At 40.7% G+C, this 7,408-nt stretch overlaps 1 long non-coding RNA gene across 1 annotated transcript; it reads right to left on the bottom strand.

The window, feature by feature from the left end:
• Window positions 1-1,493: 1,493 nt before the first annotated feature.
• On the bottom strand, window positions 1,494-6,382 carry LOC131490857 (uncharacterized). Its single transcript, XR_009251241.1, has 3 exons — window positions 5,945-6,382; window positions 4,780-4,894; window positions 1,494-2,385 (listed from the first exon to the last, which is right to left on the bottom strand). It is a non-coding gene; the product is annotated as an uncharacterized LOC131490857 (long non-coding RNA).
• Window positions 6,383-7,408: the final 1,026 nt, after the last annotated feature.

The raw sequence follows: 7,408 nt of genomic DNA, 5'->3' as shown, positions 1-7,408 counted from the left end.
AAGGCGGGGCGCCTGGGTGGCGCAGTCGGTTAAGCGTCCGACTTCAGCCAGGTCACGATCTCGCGGTCTGTGAGTTCGAGCCCCGCGTCAGGCTCTGGGCCGATGGCTCGGAGCCTGGAGCCTGTTTCCGATTCTGTGTCTCCCTCTCTCTCTGCCCCTCCCCCGTTCATGCTCTGTCTCTCTCTGTCCCAAAAATAAATAAAAAACGTTGAGAAAAAAAAAAAAAAAAAAAAAAAAAAAAAAAAAAGGAAAAGGCTAAGCAGAGAGGGGAAGGGCCTTTTTTATGTGAAACTCACTTGTTCGGACTTGCTGAGTACTTCCCTTCGTTCGTCCAGACACACTTATTCCCTTCTCAAACAGGCTGCTGTGCTATGGAATTGCTTCATGCCCTTGTAGAAATGCTAAGGCTCTTGGCAGGGACAGATGATTTTCTCTCCACAAGATCTCTTTACTGGTGCTTGTGGCTACCACAATGATTTTTAAAATATATATTTTTTTAATGTTTATTTTTGAGACAGAGCATGAGCAGGGGAGAGGCAGAGAGACACAAAATCTGAAGCAGGCTCCAGGCCCTGAGCTGTCAGCACAGAGACTGACGCGTGGCTTGAACTCATCAAGTGCGAGATCATGGCCTGAGCTGAAGTCGGACGCTCAACCGACTGAGCCACCCAGGCGCCCCATTTTTTTTTAATGTCGCTTTTATTCTGTGATTTGGAATGCTGCTCTGGATACTTGATTCCCAGATATCTGTCTCCTTGTGTGGGTGCTTGCTTCTTTATTATTATTGTTCATCTGTTTTAGCCCACAGCATTACCGTAAATTAAGATGTGTCCCTAAATTCCGGGGTGGGTATTACATACTTTATTTTTCTCTCCACAAATAACTTATTTAGCTGTTAAGCACCTGGGTTCTACTTTAACTAATAATTTCCAGGACTTCTTCCACTTTGATATCTGTCCCATGCTCTAGGTTTACCGCAGTTGGTTCTCTGTTTCTTACCTTGTCTCTGAGATCTACTTGTCTCCCACTGTTTCAGAACAAATATTTACCAAAACCTACAGGAAGGTCCTCTGGATTCGTTAACAACACTGCTTCTCTCCTTCTTGAGAAGTCCTGAACATATATTTCTTCACCATGTAGTTGGTCCGTGTACCCAACTGTCAATACGATGATATAGAACAACAACAACAACAACAAAAGGAATCCTGAAGGGTAAACGTTTGACTGATGCCAGAGTCTTCTATTCTCTCAGCTTATTAATACCACGTTGGTTTAGATATGGTGGGTATGAATTGCTCTGAGTCTGAGGAAAAGTTTATATATATCTCTGAAAAAAACAAACAAACCTGTTTTGTAACTATGTATAGTAGTAATATTGCTGTGTAAACCCAGGTGCCAACCAAAAAGCCTAGCTTTGAAGGAAAGCCTCATAGTTGAGTTATGAGACAGCTGGAGAGCAGCAAAATAGATATAGATCCATAAGCCCTGCAGGAAAAACAACTTTAATCAGGGCCTGACACATTGGGTGATTGTAACGAAGTCCCTTGGTATGTGTAAGCCCTGGATCAAATGGGACCAATTGACTATTGACAAGCGTTACGTTAGTGCAAAACTGGATGAAAAACGGGCTATGGCCCTGCACAGACTCCAATAATGAGAAATGAGTTTCTTGTAAAAGAAAAGGAGTTGGTTTGTTTTAGGAAAACATGTGCGCATTGGCCCAGGTGATACCTCTGGTGGACTGAAATTCCCTCGGTGCAGTCTTCAGACACGGTAGTGGCATTTAGGGCTGTCTTTCCAAGCCTCTGCATGTGACAGGTCTCTTTGACTCCTTAAGTTGATTCCATGGTTCTGAATACCAGTAGCTAATGCTGGCAGCCTGGCCCAGGAACGGGAGCATTGTCCTGCCCTGAGAGCCCCTCAAATGGATTTTACAAGGGACTGGTGCATACCATGCATCTAGGTGCAGTGAGGCATGTTTCTAGCACTTTTCACAGATCATCATAAATTAATTTGAAATAAGCCTCTCTCCTCCCACAAAATATAATACCAGAGAAAAACTGTCATCATGGTTTTTCTGTAGCATAGTGCCTGAGGGGGTAAAAATCATTTTCTCTGGCATTTGTTGACTGGCCACGTGACAGGTGCCAAATGCTATGCTGTCCATAAATGCGTGGCATGTGTGTCCAATTCAAAATAATTTGTAGTTTGGAGTAGATTCTTCACACCTTCAGCTCTGAACCTGAAAGAATGGAAAGAGCTGTGCCTACTCGGATTTGAAGCTGGGTGTCATGTAAAGTCCCAGACTGATGTGTCAGGAGCCCCAAATGTCCTGTCTTCGCTGTTCTGTACTGCACATGGAAGTGATGATTCTTGATAGTTATTCTGGAAAAGATAAGAAGGGGAAAGTGGGGCATGCAGTCTTATTTTACTACTATGTGTGGGTATCTGGTAAACAATACAATAATGCAATATCCTCTTTAGTAATGCTGCAAGATGGGAAGCATGACAGCAGTTTTTCAGACCTTAACATTAGTAGTGTTTCTTTAACTTGTATGGAACACCTGCTCTTTTCAACTTAGCAAAAATTTACTAAATTGATTATCTTAATCTAGGTTGATATCATTAGTTTGGTTTTCTTGTTTTCTTTTGCCTTACTGTATGGGGGGGGAGCAAAGAAAGCCTTATTTGATTAATTGTGTTATGGTTGAAAGTGATTGTGGGTCAGAGAGAATAGGAAGCATTGAACTTAGGGAGAAAGAAAAGCAGAAGAAAGATGTTCTATCAGTAGCGGGTATCCAGGAAACTCAATATAAACTATCTTGTCAATGGTCTTCTCTCTTTCCTGCCTAGATCCTCTCCTGATTTCTAGAACTACCTATCTAACTTTCTAGGGACTACTCTTCTATATTCCATGGGTACCTCAAACATCAACATCCAAACTTAACTGCTCGTGTTTTTCCCTCTGTGTTCATAGTCTCTGTCTTAGAGAATGATAACTACCATTCTAGCAAAGACAGAAACCCAGAAATCATCTCAGGGTATTTTGTCCACCTTCACTTTTACCTAATAGCTATAAATGGCTCATTGAGTTTTATCTCCAAAATTCCCTAACCTGTTATGGCCAAGTCTACTGCTTTAGCAGTTCTTGCTTGGATTACTAGGGAATGGCCTTCTTGACTCTGTCCTCTACCCTGCTTTAATTCAGCCTTTGCCCTGCAGCTGTAGCCTTTTAAGTGCAAATATGATTACATCACTTCCTTGATGACATTTCCTTGGGAGTCCTTTTTGCCTACAGACTATGTTCAACACCCCAAATTCTTAATGATCTTTCTGTGCTTGATTCTCGAATCTTATTTCCTACCACTATACTCTGGGGTCCTTTCACCGTATGAAGAGAAGTTTTCAATCGGTACAGTGCTGTTTCATAATGCCATGTCATTGTATAGGCTATTTCCATTGCTGGAAGCACCTTCTGAACTTTGGAACATGGTTGGAGATTGCAAATCCATTCATCATGAACACATGTTTCTTCATCTGGAAAGCCCTCCATGATGTCTTAGTTCAATTTATTCTCTCTCAAGTCTTTGTAATATTGCTGACTTCTCTGTTTCCCTCATTTATTCTAAGCTCTTTAGGATCAAGAACAGTGGTGTTTGTATTTTTGTAGTCCCTGATATATGATGGATATTCAGTGTATATTTGTTGAATCAACATATGGATGCAATGATAAAAGCAGAACTTCTTTGGGATGATGGATGAGGAGGTATCAGTTTGGAAAGAAACTCGCTATTGTGTTGGGGGATTTGGGAATCGGTACATTTAGGAGCTAAGTGGAGATTTGATCTTAATTCAGATTGGATTTAAATCTCTGGGGCATTTTGATCTTGAGGAAGCCAACAGGAATTGGAAACCAGTATAAGGGTGTAGAAGTAGTAACAGACAAAAAACTGAAGAAAGCCTTTTTTTTAAGTTTATTTATTTATTTTGAGAGAGACAGAGAGAGACTGTAAGTGGTGGAGGGGCAGAGACAGAGGGGGACAGAGGATCTGAAGTGGGCTCTGTGATGACAGCAGAGAGCCCAATGTGGGGGTTGAACTCATGAACTGTGAGAGCATGACCTGACCTGAAGCCAGATGCTTAACCGACTGAATAGTGCCCTCCAAAACTGAATAAAGACTTAAATTCCTCTCTCCTTTCCTCTCTTTCTACCTTCCTCCTTCTCTCTCTCTGTACAATAAATATATTATAGCATATATTTTAATATTTTAAAGTGGCTATGTTAATATATATGTGTGTGTTCATATATAACTAAAAAAACCACCCCTTAAATACAGTATAATCTTTTCTTGCTAACTAGTTCTATGTTGATGTTGGTAATGATCTGAAAAAGAGTTTGGGCATGGGGAGGGAAAAGGGAACTCAAGTAATGCTAAAAAGCCAGAGTATATATTTTGAGAGCCAGCCCTAGAGGAGAGGAAGAAGCAGAGGCAGGGTACTTGGAGCTTTAGAACTTCATTCTCTGCCGGTCAAGGGACTGGTGGATGCAAGGGCCAGAGGAGTCAGGGCGGAGTGGTGCGTCGATGTTCCCACTTGCTCAGCTGTGCAGATACCATGGACAGAGCTAAGGCTGCATTCCTCTGAGTTAGACAAGACACTGAATAAAGTACCCCTGTGTACATGTGGGAACATTTTTTTGTTTTGTTTTTTCCTTTTGCAAGTCAAACTGAACTAATTATGAACATCAGAATTGCCAAAAGCTTTTTCTAGCTCAGTTACCCCCGTTCATACTCTGAAGTTTTAGCAATGCTGAGAATTGACAGTCAACAGGTTAGATATCCATTCCATTGTAAACCCAGCCTCTTGGGCTCTCTGTTAAATTGGAGAGAAGCACCTAGGGAAGAAAATACATCCAGTGACTTCTGCAGTAGTGGGTTCATGAAAAGGTAGCTGAGGCTGCGAGGGATTTAAAGGCATATAAAATGGCAAGTAGGTTATCATTTGTGGGATACTCTTACTTTAGTGTGTAAATGTAAGTTGTTATATTAAGATGGCTTTCACCGTGTGGCCAAAAAGCAATGTACGTGCTACCAAGAGGGAAACACCACCAGCTCCTATGTTCTAAACACTAATCCAGGCACACTAACTTATTTCTCCTCACAGCATTCAAATATGGGTTTGTCGTCCTGATTTTACCACATAAGAAGGTGGGCTTCACATCTAGTAAGTGGGAGAGCTGGGTTCAATTCTGGGTATGGCTGACTGGGATCCCCGTTCACATTCTTTTCTCCATCCTGCCTTCTTTGCCATCACATCTTGGCTGGCAGCGGGAGAGGCAAATCTGACAGGGACTGTGAAAAGCCTGGAGTTTTCAGCCTGCTAGGCAAGCGGCAGTGCCATAGAGGTAAGTCACTGTGAGCTCTGTCATTTATTTCTGTCTACTTTAAATCTCTTATCTGTAGGGCGAAAAGCATTTACAAAGCTTTCAGAAAAATGCTTTGTGATTACCAGCACTAGGCGAGCAATGGCTTGCCTGTTTTCCACAGATAGCTACAAAATATGTCTTTTAGGGAGAATTATCTGCTTCCTTCCACCTAGATTCATATACAAACACACTGACAAAAAATATGTTTTGGAAATCCCATAGTCCTAGGTGTTAGCAGATACTCTCTATTCTGGGCTGCATTGAATCAGATGGAAAAAAAAAAACTTGAAAATAAAAGTAAACATTCAGTTGTAAATAAACAAATAAGAATTGTTACCTCTTGGTAACAAATTCCTGTTCTATGGTAATTTCTGTTAAAGCTAGGAATTCCAAGGTGTAATTCTACTGGTAAGGAAGAATCAGGTGTTTCCCACCAATGTGCTAGGTATTTTGGGGGGTTGGGGTTGGAGAAAATAGTAAAGAAAGGGGTACTAGCTCTTTCCCACTTAAAAAACATACCTGGCCATCTTGATGGGGTCTCCTTGAGTGATACTTTTACCTAGAATTGGCAACTCTTTTGGCCTGATGACAGCTTAATCTTCATTGTCCTTTGCACTTTTTCCACGTAGACTTCAGCTATGGGAATAATTCTTAACAAATTGCACAGCTGACCTTCTCTAAGTAGGCCCCTTCTGCATGGTTAGAAGATTTAGAATTGCACAAAAATATGATGATTCATGAAACCCTGAATACCTTGGCCTCATTGCTCTGATACCCCTTGTTGAAAGCGTGGGCCCTAAGGTCTGCACTGTTTTCCCAGGTGGACCTGTGCAGCCTTCAGTCCTGAGCTCACGTCTTGCTGCAGCCACTCTACTAATTCTCCTCTTGCTTGAGCTTCTGACTCAGGGAATTCCTGAGGGAGGAAAACCTGAGTCCTTGATAAAGAGCCAGTTTTTGCAATATTCCCACTGAAAAGAATGAACATAACCTTTAGAGAGTAGAGAATTTGTTATTCTAAGTCTGTTTTATAGTCCAAGCTTACCGATTCTATTTGAGATGTCTCTTCCTTGCAAGATACACTGTCCTGGCTGGAAAAGGCTTTAATACGCCAGGCATGGTAGGAAGGCTGCTTTGCTCAACTTTGCTTTGCTGTTAAAACATTAAGTGTAATCTGATGTGTCAATAGAGTCACCTCAGGTACTCAGAATCATTTTAATTCCTCTTACTGTCAAAACATACTGTCAATGCTGACACGAATTGGCATTAAAAATATATGCGAAATCACCTGGAGAACAGCACTTTTTACTGATGGGAGGTCTCTTTAAAAGCGGTCTCTGTCAAAGATTCAATTTGAACTCTTTTTTGGCTTTGAATTTTATAGAGCAGCTCTTTTTTTTTTTTTTTTTCAAACCTGACCTGCTTTGCATCATTCAAACCTATCAGTGGAGGAAAGAAGCTTTTCTTTTTATCTGACCCTATGGGAGATGTTGTACATTCCCAGTGTGTGCCCTGAAACAGATGTGCAAGATGACACATAAGTGGATGACATCACTCATGGCTAGTGATTAAATACTTCCCTGGGACTCACAAAAGGCACTCAAAAGAAAATGGAAAGGAGGAGTGATTATCAGGACTTATATACTCCTCCTGGGTGCATGATTTTGCCACTCTAGATAGATTTTAATATGGAGGAAATACGAATGACCAAAATGGAAGAATATAAATATGAAAACCTCAGATTTTGGTGTTGGAGAAGTATAAACCTAGAAATATACATATACATATACATGATGTTATTTGTAACATATTTTATGTGCTTTGTATTTTATAACATGGGATACAAAATATATAAAAGTATGTATGTATAATATATGTAATATATATGTCTTTGCAATATATAAGTATATTCAGTGTATATTATATACATGTATTGTACCAGATCCCCAAGCAAATAGAAAAACCAAGAAGGAAATATTTTATTTT

The sequence above is a fragment of the Neofelis nebulosa genome, chromosome 12 (genome assembly GCF_028018385.1).
Source record: "Neofelis nebulosa isolate mNeoNeb1 chromosome 12, mNeoNeb1.pri, whole genome shotgun sequence".
Lineage (NCBI taxonomy): Eukaryota > Metazoa > Chordata > Mammalia > Carnivora > Felidae > Neofelis > Neofelis nebulosa.
This window is presented reverse-complemented; position numbering and strand designations above follow the sequence as displayed.